General features: G+C 44.8%; 1 protein-coding gene and 3 non-coding genes across 5 annotated transcripts in view; 1 reads left to right on the top strand and 3 right to left on the bottom strand.

Annotated features, from left to right (window-relative positions):
• Positions 1-4002: 4002 nt before the first annotated feature.
• On the bottom strand, positions 4003-4073 carry trnag-gcc (transfer RNA glycine (anticodon GCC)). Its single transcript has one exon. It is a non-coding gene; the product is annotated as a tRNA-Gly (tRNA).
• A 1002-nt stretch (positions 4074-5075) lies between these two features.
• Positions 5076-5146, bottom strand: trnag-gcc (transfer RNA glycine (anticodon GCC)). The gene has a single exon. It is a non-coding gene; the product is annotated as a tRNA-Gly (tRNA).
• Positions 5147-6648: 1502 nt separating this feature from the next.
• trnag-gcc (transfer RNA glycine (anticodon GCC)) lies at positions 6649-6719 on the bottom strand. The gene has a single exon. It is a non-coding gene; the product is annotated as a tRNA-Gly (tRNA).
• A 5630-nt stretch (positions 6720-12349) lies between these two features.
• Positions 12350-14857, top strand: part of LOC129699780 (serine/threonine-protein phosphatase with EF-hands 2-like) — a 55283-nt gene continuing 52775 nt past the window's right edge. For both annotated transcript variants that reach the window (XM_055639867.1, XM_055639857.1), the window contains exon 1: positions 12350-12963. The gene's annotated coding sequence lies outside the window, so the exon portion shown is untranslated. The remainder of the gene's footprint in view (positions 12964-14857) is intronic.

Here is a 14857-nt window from a genome sequence, read left to right as displayed (position 1 = left end):
AACTCAAAATTAATAATACTCGGAATATTAGAATTAAATCAAACACTTAGAATAACACAAAGAAACTTTATCGATTACAGTTTAATAACAGGAAAAAAATTAATCCTAAAATTTTGGAAAGGCCCTACGGCCCCCACAATCAGAATGTGGATTATAGAAATGACGGAGACCTTAAACGTGGAAAGAATTAGACTTGCCCTGTTGGACAAACAGGAATTATTCGTTGGAACATGGTCTCCTTTTATTGAGTACTTAAAGGGTCAGAATAGTTCAGCACAGGAACCTGACTAGCACCCGGACTAAAGATTGGATGAAATACTACACTTTGAAATATACGAACATATCTCGAATGATGTCTTTAAACTTAAACAAACTTTTCCATTCTTCCTTAATTACCTTTTTCACACCTCTCTCCTTTTTTTTTTTTTTTTTTTTTTTTATTTTTTTTTCCCTTCCCTTTTTTTTTTTTCCTTTTATTTTCCCCCTCTTTTTCCCTCTTCTTTCCCTCTATTTCACCTATCCTTTTAGTTCTATCTAGTTATAAAAAAAAAAACGAAGAAAAATGTAAAAAATATTGGAGACAATGTAATAATAACTGTCAATGTTATCATTTTAAAAATGTAAGACAGTAATGATGTAATAGACTATGTACTTATCTCCAATAATAATAAAAATATAAATAAAAAAATAAAAAAAGATTACAGAGAGTCGCTATGTCAAGGAGGACTCGAACTTCTACAGATGCACCTTAGAGAGCATGTTGACCAGTTGCATCGTGGCTTGGTTCGGCAACTTGAGCGCCCAGGAGCGGAAAAGAATGCAGAAAGTTGTGACCACTGCCCAGTCCATCACCGGCTTTGACCTCCCCACCACTGAAGGGATCTATCGCAGTCGCTGTCTCGAAAGGGGAAGAAGGTACAGGAGCCTGAAACCTGGTACATCCAGCTTCAGGAACAACTTCTTCCCCACAGCCATCAGGCTATTAAACACAACATCAAATAAGCTCTGACAATAACAGTCTATTATTATTATTATTGCACTATATCTGTTTATTTATTGTGTATCTATGGTCTATAGACACACTGAACTTTTATCTTCCGTTTTGTATTATGTTTACATATTCTGTTGTGCTGCAGCAAGTAAGAAATTCATTGTCCTATCTGGGGCACATGACAATAAAACTCTCTAGACTTGACTTGGCTCTTGACTCTTCCTAAATGCTGATGTGAGGTGAAAGAAAGCTGTGAAGTTGAAGAGCTGTCATAATGTGACAAGAGGAAAACACAGAGAAACCAGGCAACAGATGGGGTGAGGGTGTGGATGAAGAGGGTTAAATGCAAGAAAGAACATGGGATGAATACAGGCAGGAATGCAAAGTAATGTTTTGCATTGGCCGGGAATCAAACCCGGGCCTCCCACGTGGCAGGCGAGAATTCTACCATCAATGCAACAGGAGAACCACCAATGCAACAGGAGAGCAACTATTCACTGGCTCCTTATTCCATACTTGCATACAATAGTAAAGGGCCTGTCCCACTTGGGCGTCATTTGCGCATAATTTACGCGACATCATTTACGGGTCGCGAAGCACGACGTGCGTGTCATGCCGCGCACGTGATGCGCGTCTGGTGCGTGGTGATGTAGGCAGTGACGCGCGGTTGCGCGCGACGATCCAGGATTTTGTGATGTACAAAACCTTCGCTCGCCATTTGGGTGATGCGCAAATGACACCCAAGTGGGACAGGCCCTTAAGGACTTTAATTCCCAGAAAATGCACCTCTGATGGGGACTCAAGAAACTGCAGATCTTTGAAACTTGAGTAGAACATAGATGCAGTACTAGATGAGACGTTGTTCCTCAAGCTTGTGCTTGTCCCCATTGTAACAGCGCTGGAGGCAACAGACCAGTGGCTCAGTGTGGGCTGTGAGGGAGAGATGCAGTGGAGGGCAGAGGGAGGCTTCTGCAAAACAATCTCCAAACTACATTTTGTAGTCGAAGTATCTGAATCACCAAGACATAGCGGCCTTGCAGATCAAGAGCGGATTAATCAGATTAGTGTAGATAGGGCTTGAAGGTTGGCATGTATATGGGTGAGTCAAAGGGCCTGTCACTGATCTGTATGATTGTATAACCCTGTGACATGGTCTCCACTCCTGAACTCATATCCTCACTAACACACCTTTTGCCTCCCTTCCCACCTTGTGTATTTGCAAGGTGGCTTTCCCACACCAGTGTGCAATGACAACTAGATTCCTGTAAAGATCAACAATACCCACTCGCTCACCTTGCATAAAGTACTCTGTACTCTGCAGCAAAGTGCCTAACGATATTTTTTATGTGTTGGTGCTGCAATGATGAGGTGAGATGAATGAAAGTTGTGAGATTGAGCTGCTGTTTCAAAGTTGTAGAAGGAAAAGATTAAGCAGATGGGGTGAGCGTGGGACAAAGAGGGTTAAAAGCAAAGAAGATGGGATGAACTCAGGCAGGAATTTAAAATAATGTTTTGCATTGGCCATGAATTGAACCCGGGCCTCCACGTGTGGCAGGCGAGAATTCGATCATGGAACCACCAATGCAACAGCATAGAAACTACTCACTTTCTTCTTATTCTATATTTTCTTTCATAAGTAACGCCATTTCTTTGGCAAAAACAAACTGCTGGAAAAACTGAGCAAGCCTTGCAGCATCTATGAAGGAAACTGGACATTAGATATTTGCATCTCCTCTTGCCTCATCTACTGCATTCAGTGCTCCTAATATGGCGTCCTTACATCGGCGAGACCAAATGTAGACCAAGCAATCATTCAATGATCTCTCACGCTACGTCCGTCAAGGCCTACTGGTTCCCCAGTTACTAACCATTTTAACTCCCCTTCCCATTCCAATACCAATCATTCACTCCATTGCCAGAATGAGGCCATACACAAACTGGAGAAACAATACCTCATATTCAGCTTGGGTAGCTTACAATCCAATGGCATGAACGCTGACCTCCTATTTTAGGTAACTAACCTACAAAAAAACTCATAAGACCACAAGATATAGGAACATACGCCATTCAGCTTGTAAATACTGTCGTCTAAAGCTTACCCCCCTAGTCTAGTTCATTGAAAAACACTGACTCAAGCACTGGACCAACTAAATTTCATTTTTAGAAAGAACAGCCAATTCCACTATACGATACCTAAACCACTGCGGGTTCAATCCTTGTCTCTGCCTGGCCAAGCCCTTCGTCTCGTGCAAGCAGACACTGCCCAAAAGGTCTCGCAGTCCCAAGCGCCCTTCCAGAAGATCGACACCAATCTAAAATGGGGCTACCTTTCATAGGTCCATGAACCTTGAGGGGCCGAACTACATAGGGGGGGTCCCTTTGCAACCCAATCAAACATATTAACTACATCAATACATTATTGACAGTTCCCCAAACCAATTACAGAGCATCTAAAACAATGTTTCTTGCAAAAGCTTCTGGAAGGAAGCTAATCAACTGAATAATGCAACATTTACCCTGGAACACAAAACAATTCTGCTGGGGCTTAATACTTTGGCCAATCAACAAACAGCAGGGTAAGTATCTAGCAACATTATTTACATTATTTACAATTCCTTTGCAGCAATCCAATCATATCAATGCATTTAAGTTTATTTACAGAGTTTTAATACATATTATTAATTAGGGGGAAATGAGGAAAACACCTGGATCTTTCACCATCCTGCATATCAATCTGAGGCTCAGTTCTGCTCCCACCTCTCTATCAATTAAACTTGCAACCCCCCCCCCCCCCCCCCCCACACACACCCCCCCTTCCCCACTCTACTAACTTGACATGTTGTATGTGTTGAGGCTCCTTCCTAAAGGCTGAAGTGAGATGAAAGAGAGCCGAGGCTGACCAGCTGTCGTAAAGTTACGAGCAAAATACTAAACAGATGGGGTAAGGGTGGGGATGAAGAGGGTTAAATGCAAGATAGAAGATAGGAAGGCAGGAATGAAAAAGAATGTTTTGCATTGGCCGGGAATCGAACCCGGGCCTCCCGCGTGGCAGGCGAGAATTCTACCACTGAACCACCAATGCAATAGATTAAAAACTGTTCACTGCCTCCTTATTCAATATTTGCATTCACAAGTCAGGTTTTTTTTTGCAGAAAATGCTCCTCTGAAGGAGACTCAAGGAATTGCAGATGTTGGAATCTTGAGTAGAACATAAAGTGCACGAGTAAATCAGCATCTCTGGAGGACATGGACAGGCAGCATTTCAGGTCGGGACCCTACTCGAGACTGCAGAAGGGTCTCAATCTGAAACATCATCAATCCATGTTTTTAGTTTAGTTTAGAGATACAGCATGGAAACAAGCCTTTCGGCCCACCGAGTCCACACCGACTAGCAATCCCCATACATTAACATTATCCCACAAACACTAGGGACAATTTGCATTTATACCCAGCCAATTAAGTTACAAACCTGTACGTCTTTGGAGTGTGGGAGGAAACTGAAGATCTCGATGAAAACCCACGCAGCCACGGGGAGAACGTACAAACTCCGTACAGACATGCACCGTAGTCAGGAACGAACCCGGGTTTCTGGAACTGTAAGGCAGTAGCTCTAGAGCTACCAGAGACATCTCATCCCCAGAGATGCTGCCTAGTCTTTACAACAGGTGGACAGTGACGCAGCGGTAGAGGTGCTGCCTTACAGCGTCGGAGGCTGGAGTTTGATCCCGATTACGGGTGCTGTCTGTATGGAGTTTGTATGTCCTCCCTGTAACCGCGTGGGTTTTCTCTGAGATCTTCGGTTTCCAAAGGCGTACAGGTTTGTAGGTTAATTGACTTGGTATATATTTAAATTATCCCTAGTGTGTGTTGGATAGGGTTAATGTGCAGGGATCACTGGTCCGTGCGGGCTATCTCTAAAATGAAATAATCTGCTGATTTACTCCAGCATTTTGTGTTATAAACCACTTCAGGAATTTCTCAGAGCTCCCCCTCTGTAATTCCTGCTGTTTTACCATGTTCTGAACATGACTCACTATCTTCACCCATGTGGCACTCACCAGGCAGGAATTAAAAAATAATGCTTTGCATTGGCCGGGAATCGAACCCGGGCCTCCCGCGTGGCAGGCGAGAATTCTACCACTGAACCACCAATGCAACAGGATGGAAAGTACTCACTGCCTCCCTATTCAACATTTGCATTCACACGTAAGGTGATTTTTTTTTACAGAATACAATCTGTTGGAGAAACTCAGCAGGCCAGGCAGCAGGAGGAAATTCAGCGGTCAGGGTTTTGGGTCAACATCATTCACCGGCACTGCTTTCATGTTTTTTGACAAAAAACAACAAGAACTGTTGCTGCTCGTTTGACCTTTAACTTTAACTGTTAACTTAACTGTAACTTAACTTTAACTGTTGCTGCTCGTTTGACTGCTCTGCTATTTATCAATAGTCTGAAGAAGGGGTTCGGCCCCAAACGTTGCCTATTTCCTTCCCTCCATAGATGCTGCCGCACCCGCTGAGTTTCTCCAGCATTTTTGTCTACCTGCTATTTATCAATGTCACCAGGATGTTACTACCATTTGCGGGCTTGAATTATAGGCAGAGGCTGGAAAGGCTGTGATTTACTTATTTGGAGCTTCCTTTCAATTACAACTTCCCGAAGACTTTTGACAGGTACAGCGGGTTCACCGATTTCCCGGCAACTTTGGTTCCAGAGCATTTCTGGATTTCCAGTTTTGCCAGAACAGAGAGGTACGGGAATGTCCAGGGGCCGAGGTACCGGCCGTGGAAGTCGGCAATCGGAACAGATCTCTGCCACACGGGGCAAATTCGACCCACGGTCAACGAGGAAGTCCCGATGAGGTCGCGATCGCTTCCTCACCTGGCCAAGGCGCCACATTTTCAGTGGGACCTCCGGGAGCGGGGGGTTTAAAGACGCTCTCGGAATTTTGTCCGGATTAAAGGATGTGCTGGACCAGCAGTTGCTGGAAAATCAGTGGTAGATCTGTATTTCGATTTAGGACATGCGTCAAATGCAACCTAATGGAACCAGCCCAGAATGCCAACTTGGTCAGCAATGCACAAGTTGGGCTCAAAGGTCTGTTTCCATACTACGACTCTATGAATCTAATATTTGGGTGTTCCGAGGTCGGCTCTGGGAAGCAGCACCCTAGAGCACAGAGGCTGAGCAGTGGCCGTGTGAGGTGAGGGACGTGGCTCAATGTGTCCGTGACGAGGAGTCTGGAGGACTGCAGCAAGCAGTCTGTGGCTCGAGTAGACCAGGCACCGCTCCAAGAGGCAGAGTGTGTGCATCGGACACGGCCAGCAGCAGCATGGAATGGTGACTGGAGTTGAAGGGAATGTCGTTCAACACGAGAACAAGTTCAGTCGGGTGAAGAACTCGTTGGGCCTCTATTCCAGGAAGAAGTTGAAGGCCGTCGGACCATCTTGATGTTCCCCACCCCGCATTAGAACCAGGTGTAAACATGATGGGCCAAATGGCATTCCTCTGTGCTGTGCCCATTGTAGCATGCCATGATCTGGATTTAGCATTTGAAATCATCCTCCTTGCATCCAGCACATTGTAAGTATCACATAGATCTCCTCTTGTGGCTTTTAGGTGGGATGAATACAGGCAGGAATGAAAAAGAATGTTTTGCATTGGCCGGGAATCGAACCCGGGCCTCCCGCGTGGCAGGCGAGAATTCTACCACTGAACCACCAATGCAACAGGGTGATAACTGCTCACTGCCTCCTTATTCAATACTTGCATTCACAAGTATACTGCTACACAACATCAAATTATTCTCACAGGCCAGTGCATGATGATTTGGGAAGCAGTCAGCTATTTTATTATCCACGCACAATCTCTTACAAGATTACTCATACAAACAAGACACGAACGTCCAGAGGGGAATCTCAAATCCAAAAAAGCAGGTGCAGCAGTAGGGTTGCTGCCTTACAGCGACAGAGACCTGGGTTCGATCCTGACTACAGGTGTTGTCAGTATGGAATTTGTAGTTTTCACTGGGTTTTCTCTTAAGTGCTCCGTTTCCTCCCAGAAAACAAAGACAATTGTAAATTGTCCCTAGTGTGTGTAGAGGCACTGTACACTGTCTGTACCGAACATGACGCCAAAACCATATCCTATCTACTTGCATATAATCCAAATCCCTCCATTCCCTGCATATCCAAGTGGTCCTGTCTGTTGTCATCTCCTTGCTGCCGGTCGTGACTCAGCCTGAAGGTGAAATCCCAGCCCTCTGCAGCTTGTATTTAGGCAGACAAACGCTGGAATAACTCAGCGGGTCAGGCTGCATCTCTGGAGAGAATGAATGGGTGACGTTTCGGGTCAAGATCCTTGACATATTTGGGCGCCAGACTTCCATGGTGAGCACGATCACTCTGAGCCGCTTCTGGTTCTGGTTCCACATTTAGTTATTTCCTTATTCTTTTGCCTAATCACTCTTGCGATACTGCTTCTTTGCTTCTAATTTCTCAAATTTAGCTTCTGCAGCAAGATGAGATATTCAACAGAGTTCAGTATTCAATATTCACATTCAATAGCATGAAGTGCCGCAGCACAAGGTTGTGTGTTCGCCTGTTGCAGGTTTGAGCAAGACGGAGCGACTGGGACAAATCCTTGACCACCAGCGCCACTGTATGGTCAAGACTGGACTGCTGGGATAGAAGTCCAAGACAGCTGGAGCTTCTAGTGAGGCTAAGACTGAGTGGCTGGGGCAAACCTGAGGTGCCAGAACCTCTTCCTGCTCACAGATGATGGGGTGACTGAACCCCCACACACATACACACACACACACAAACACGGAAGCAAAGACTGGCCACCAGGATTATCCAGAGACTGCCAGCGCCACTTCTTCAAGCCCAAAGCTGAGCCGCCAGGAATAAACCTGTGTGTGTAGGAAGGAACTGCAAATGCTGGTTTAAACCATAGATAGGTACAAAATGCTGGAGTAAATCAGCGGGTCAGGCAGCATCTCTGGAGAGTAGGAATAGGTGACGTTTCGGGTCTGAAGAATGGTCTCGACCTGATACGTGACTATCTTTGGAAGAAACCTGTGCTGTCAGCACCTCCTCTTGAGGCAAGGATGAACTGCAGTAAGAAGCCTGAGATGGCCACGCCTCCAGGCCGAAGCTGCTGGGACGAGCCTGAAATCGCCAGCGCTATCACATGTGCTCTGACAGCGAGGAACCTCACCCCACTGTAAATAGAATATATCATGTGAGTTCACCCTACTGCGAGTGTCAGTGTAGTCACTGCCAAATCCAGCGTCATCCCCAACGCCACATCATCAATTGTATGGTTTCATTCAGCTGGAGGGGGATAGGGTAGATTTGTTTCAAGTAGCAGACAAGTACAACATATACGGAAATATTGTTCATCAATTCCTCTAAATTTTAGGAGATTTGATGTGTTTAGGTTTAGTTTAGTTTATTTTGTTTATTGTCACGTGTACTGAGGTACAGTGAAAAGCTTTTTTTGTGTGCTAACCAGGAAACAGAAATACAACACATGATTACAATCAGGTCATACACTGTGTGCAGATAGATACATGATACCGAGAATAACATTTCACACGGGGAGGTTGGTTTGTGTGATGGTCTGGGCTGCTGAATACTCTCTCCAACTTCCACAGATGCATGGTAATGTCGCAACACGGCATGGTTTGGTAAATTGAATGTCCGGGAACAAAGCATGCTGCAGAAAGTGTTGAACATAGCCAGGGTGGTGTGGATCCTGGACGATATTAGCGGCCTTCTTGTGTCAGCACCTCCTGTAAACCCCTTACGATGGTGGCGACGTTAGTACCCATGATTGTCACGTGCACTGAGCCAACGTGTCCATGTACGTGTACTTGTACGTGTCCGTGTACGTGTCCGTGTACGTGTCCGTGTACGTGTCCATGTACGTGTACGTGTACGTGTACGTGTACGTGTCCGTGTACTTGTACGTGTACGTGTCCGTGTACGTGTCCGTGTACGTGTACGTGTATGTGTACGTGTCCGTGTACGTGTACGTGTATGTGTACGTGTCCATGTACGTGTACGTGTATGTGTACGTGTCCGTGTCCGTGTACTTGTACGTGTCCGTGTACTTGTACGTGTATGTGTACGTGTACGTGTATGTGTACGTGTCCATGTACGTGTACGTGTCCGTGTACGTGTCCGTGTACGTGTCCGTGTACGTGTACGTGAACTTGTACGTGTACGTGTATGTGTACTTGTACGTGTTCGTGTACGTGTACGTGTCCGTGTACGTGTACGTGTACGTGTCCGTGTACGTGTCCGTGTACGTGTCCGTGTCCGTGTACGTGTATGTGTACTTGTACGTGTACGTGTACGTGTCTGTGTCCATGTACGTGTACGTGTACGTGTCTGTGTCCGTGTACGTGTCCGTGTACGTGTCCAACGTTCAACACTTTCTGCAGCATTCTTTGTCCCTGGACATTCAAATTAACAAACTATGTGGTCTTGCAACCAGTCAATGGACTTCACCGTGGAAGTTGGAGAGAGTATTCAGCAGCCCAGACCATCACACAAACCAACCTCCCTCTGCTAAACGTTATTCCCTGTATCATGTATCTGTGCATTGTGTATGGCCTGATTGTAATCGTGTGTTGTCCTTCTGCTAACTGGATAGCACGCAACAAAAGCTTTTCACTGTAGCTCAGTACATGTGACAATCATGGGGACTGACGTCCCCATCATCTAAGGGATTTACAGGAGGTGACAATAGACAATAGACAATAGCTGCTGACACAAGAAGGCAACTAATACCATCCAAGATCAACACCACCCCAGCTATGCTCTTGATGACTTGTAGGACCTAATTTACCGAATGGCCAAATGGCCTAATGACTTGTAGGGCCAAATGGCCTAACTTTATGACCTTCCAACACAGTGAGGAATGCGGATTCTGCCGTGGTGGATGTTTATGTGAAATTGTATTTTACGTGGCTGTGTGTCTGTTGCTTTTTACTTAGTATGCTATATGGTAACTTAAATATCACTGTACCTTAATTGGTACATGTGACAATGAATTTGAACTTAAACTTGATCTTATGACTTATGCTCACCATCAGGAAGAAGGTTCAAGGACCTGAAACATTTTCCAGTGAACCAGGCAAGTTTAAAGGGAGCAGGATGCTGAGCCCCAGTGAGTTTAACGGGAACACAGGAAACAAAACCTGGCAAATGTGTCAATAGCCTCATATTGTAAGTTTCACCTCGCATGTTTCAGCTTGTTGAGGACCACAGTCTAGGATCCTGCTACCTCAGGACTGTGGAGCCAAACGTAGCACCAAGACAGTGTTTAAATTCACCGTTGATACCATGGCTGTTGGAAGAAGAATAGGTAATGATAAAACAGTCCAGGAGAGGGACTGAAGTCTGATTGAATGGTGCCATAACAACAATCCTGCTCTCAACGTCAGCAAGAGCAAGGAGCTGATTGTGATCTTCAGCAGGGAAAAGCTGCGGATTCACACACCTGTCTACATTGACATGACCGCCATGTTCAAGAATAACTTCTTCCCAGCAACCATCAGGTTCTTGAACACTACACAATGTTAACGTTGGAATCCGTGAACTTCTATGGACTACACAGTATTAAGTGAGTGAAACTTTGTCTAATTTATTTTGCCTGCATCTGATCCATATTCCTCCATTCCCTGCATATTAGACAATAGGTGCAGGAGTAAGCCATTTGGCCCTTCGAGCCAGCACCACCATTCAATGTGATCATGGCTGATCATCCCCAATCAGTACCCCTTTCCTGCCTTCTCGCCATATCCCCTGACTCTACTATCTTTAAGAGCCCTATCTAGCTCTCTCTTGAAAGCATCCAGAGAACCTGCCTCCACCGCCCTCAGAGGCAGAGAATTCCACAGACTCACCACTCTCTGTGAGAAAAGGTGTTTCCTCGTCTCCGTTCTAAATGGCTTACTCCTAATTCTTAAATGTTTGTATTCAATTTAAATATTTGTGTGCCTATCTAAAAGCCTCTTAGACATCACTATCGCATCTGCTTCCACCACCACCCCTGGCAACACATTACACACAGCAACCACTCTCTGTATTAAAAGCTTGCCCCACACATCTCCTTTAAACTCTTTCCCTCCGACCTTAAAGCTACCCTCTCTAATCTTTAACATGTCCACCTTGAACGCCTAAAATAATTAAGTTAATTGCCCCAATGATGATGAAACATGTGGAGAATAAATTGGGATGAGTGAAAGGTCTTTGGGAGAGGTTAGACATACTTGGATTGTTTTCTCTGGAGCATCAGAGGTTGAGGGAAGACCTGATAGAAGTATACAACATTATGAGAGTATAGATAGGGTAGACAGTCAAAACCCCTTTCCCAAGGTGGAAATGTCAAAGACTAGAGGCATAAGTTTAAGGAGATGTGCAGGGCAATTTTATTTTACCCACAGTTGTGGATGTCTGAAACATATTGCCAGGGGGAAGGTGGTGCAGGCAGATATGACAGTGACATTTAAGAGACTTTTAGATAGGCATATGGATATGCAGGGTATAGAGTTCAGTTTTGTTAATGTCACATGTACCGAGGTACAGTGAAAAGCTTTTTGCTGCGTGCTAACCAGTCAGCGGAAATACAGTACATTACAATCAATCCATTTACAGTGTATAGATACATGATAAGGGAATAACGTTTAGTGCAAGGTAAAGACAGCAAAGTCCGATCAAGGATAGTCCGTGGGTCATCAAAGAGGTAGATAGTAGTTCAGCACTGCTCTCTGGTTGTGGTAGGATCATTTATTTCCCTGATAACAGCTGGGAAGAGGGATGTGGATCACATACAGGCAAAGGAATTGAGTTCATCTTGGCATCATGTTCGGCATGGACGTAGTGGGCCAAAGGGACTGTTCCTGTGGTGTAGAGTATTATATTTTATGTTGAATCTAAATGGGTACCTTGTAGTTAGTGCTGTTTTGGTGAATTGAAGGACCTGTTTCTGCATGGCATCATTATGACTCCAAGCATTGGTTGATCCATTGATATCTTCCATGTTGCATTTTCGTTAGAGCAGGCAAAGTTTTCTGTAATAAATTTAATATTTCCAAGGCAAAGCAAAATTAAAAACACTTGAACTCCTATCAATATTGTCCCGGCATTCTAGAGTTGCTAAGAATTTCAGAGTCTTACATAATCTGCTTGTTATAATCTGCTATTGACACAATCATCAATAACAACAAATTCTAAAAAAACCTTTAGCAGGGCATATTCAAGCAATTATAACTCCCATCTGTCAAAGGAATATGAAGTATCTCAGTCTGCTGCCTGGTTAGCACGCAACAACGTCTTTTCAAAGTACCGCGATACATGTGACAATAAACTGAACTGAAACTGAAAATAAAAATAAATTCAGAACCTCAGTGACAATCTGAGAAGGATTTTGATTAAATCCATCCCATGGTATTGACGCAAGTTTCACGAGCTCAGACGTGTGTATTAGCTTTAGTCAATGGCATCAGAAAAACGCAAGAGATTTAAATAGAATAAAAGATCCCTCGATAATCCCAATCCACTTGAGTCATGCTCACTTATTTAAACTAATCACATAGGGAGGAGAGGACACTTAGAACAGCTTAAAATAAGTGCTGTACGCCTTTGGTACTCAGCCTATTACGAGGGAGGAGCAGAAATGTAACGTTTCTGTCAAGGGAGCGCTTGAATATCCATTAGATGTTTCCTGACTTGGAATCTGAAATATTTACTCTGACAGGAAACAGACTTCACCGCAGCTGGCATCCAGCACAAGACCTGCTTCATAGCGTCTAACAGATTGGTTTCAGATTCGAGGGATCAGAGCCAGTTTTAAATGCTGACTGTTTCTCACTGGGACGAGGTGCTGTGAAGGAGACAGCGCACTGGAGACTTGTACTGGATCTTAAACCACAGAACAGAAGCAGTCACAACATACTCAGGTAAGGATGGTTCATTTTCTCTTTCTTTCAGTGCTGTATTCTAATTCAGGCCCAGGTTACTACGACTGAATTAGCTGAGCTCTAATTGAGGTTAATAAGGCTTACACTCAGGGGGAGTTTATTTCTGTGCCAGAGGTAAGTCACTAGAATTAGTTTGTTGTTATGTTGTAAAACCTGCTTCAATGCTGATACAATGATTCAAATCCACTGCCCTAGATTCACTTGGTTATTCCTCCTTTTCTTCTCCCCCTGAGTTGCAATTGATCACTACCCCATGCTTGAGTCACATTAACATCCAGAAGTGTAGCATTTATTGTTCCATCGTTGATATAGTGAAGGATATATAGCAGGTATTAAACCATTCATTCTTCTGGGTGGTTATGTTACTGAGTCAAGTCTCTCCATTATCCAATGCTAACATTCAGACATGTTTGGAAAGACTACATTTTATTTCGAACAGTGCATCCACCAGCGAGTATCCCACTCTCTCTATTTACACTTCCCCAGAGCTTTCCTCCCTGGAGTTCAATGGTTTTCCCACAGTGAAACCTGCTTTTCAGACACTTGGGCAGCGGATGGCGTGAGTGGGTGGAGAGGAGCGGGATGTGCGATTGAGGCATCTACACAATATTGATGGATAATCAGGGTGGGAGATTAGGGAATGTCGGGCTGGGAGAATGAGGAATGTGAGGGTGGGAGATCAGAGATTGTGGGGATAGAAGTTCCGGGATAGTGGGGTGGGAGATCAGGGGTTGTTTGATGGGATTTCAGGGAGTGTCATGCTGGGAGATCATGGAGTGAGATCAGTAAAACTAGGAATGGATCAGGGATTGTGGTGGTGGGAGGTCAGGAAATGTTGGGTTGGGAGAGTGAGGAATGTGAGTTCAGGGATTGTGGAATTAGGAGTTCTGGGATAGTGGTGTGTGAAATCAGATGTGATGGGTGATGGGAGATCAAGGAATTGGGATTGGGAGATCAGGGAATGTTACATTGGGAGATCAGGGAATTTGGAATGAGAGATTAGTAAATCAAGGGATGGGAAAGCAAGGAATGTGCTGGGTGAGAGGTCAGGGAATTTGGTGGTGGAGGATCAGGAAATGTTGAGCTGAGTGAATGGAGATCAAGGAAAGCATATCTGGGAAATTGTAGCATTGGGATGGGAAATACTACGTGGGAGATCAGAGAATGTGCATTGTGAAATAAGGGGTTGTGGGGTTGGGAGTTCAGGGAATGTTGGCTGGGAGATCAAGGAGTGGGAGTTTGGGTGGTCATGGTAAATTAACGCTTGTGGTGTTTGGATATGGGGAATTGTAGGGTTGGGAGGTCAGGGAATATGAGGTTGGGCAGTTGGGGAATAGGTGGAAGATCAAGGAATGTTGGATTGTGAGATCGGACAATATGTGGGTGGGTGGTCAGAGAATGTGGTGGAGGGGGATCTGGGAATATGGGATTGGGGTTCAGACATTGTGTGTGTGGGGGTGGGAGATCAAGCAATGTGGGGATGGGAGATTAGGTAATTGGGGATAGGGAGATCAGGAAATTTGGGATGAGTGATCGGTAAATCTAACAATGGGAGGTCAGGGAATGTGAGGGTGGGAGGTCAGGGAATTTGGTGGTGGGGGATCGGGGAATGGCAGGCTGGGAGAAAGAGGACTGTGAGGGGATATTATGGAATATGGACTAGGAGGAAATGGGGGGTCATGACAGAAGCCTCCTCGTGGTGATCCTCGGAAACAACGACACGATGCACTCTGTGACGGGTCGGGTGACCAACTCTGTCAACGTGTTGGACGAGGACTGAAGCTAACAGTGAGCTACACGTTGTCTGACACACGAGCAAACTAGGAGGAAATGGAATTTGGGGTGGGAAAACAGGGAATGTGCATTTGAAAAA

Source organism: Leucoraja erinacea, chromosome 1 (genome assembly GCF_028641065.1).
Source record: "Leucoraja erinacea ecotype New England chromosome 1, Leri_hhj_1, whole genome shotgun sequence".
Lineage (NCBI taxonomy): Eukaryota > Metazoa > Chordata > Chondrichthyes > Rajiformes > Rajidae > Leucoraja > Leucoraja erinaceus.
Note: the sequence above shows the minus strand (reverse complement) of the source record. Positions and strands in the feature narration are given on the sequence as shown.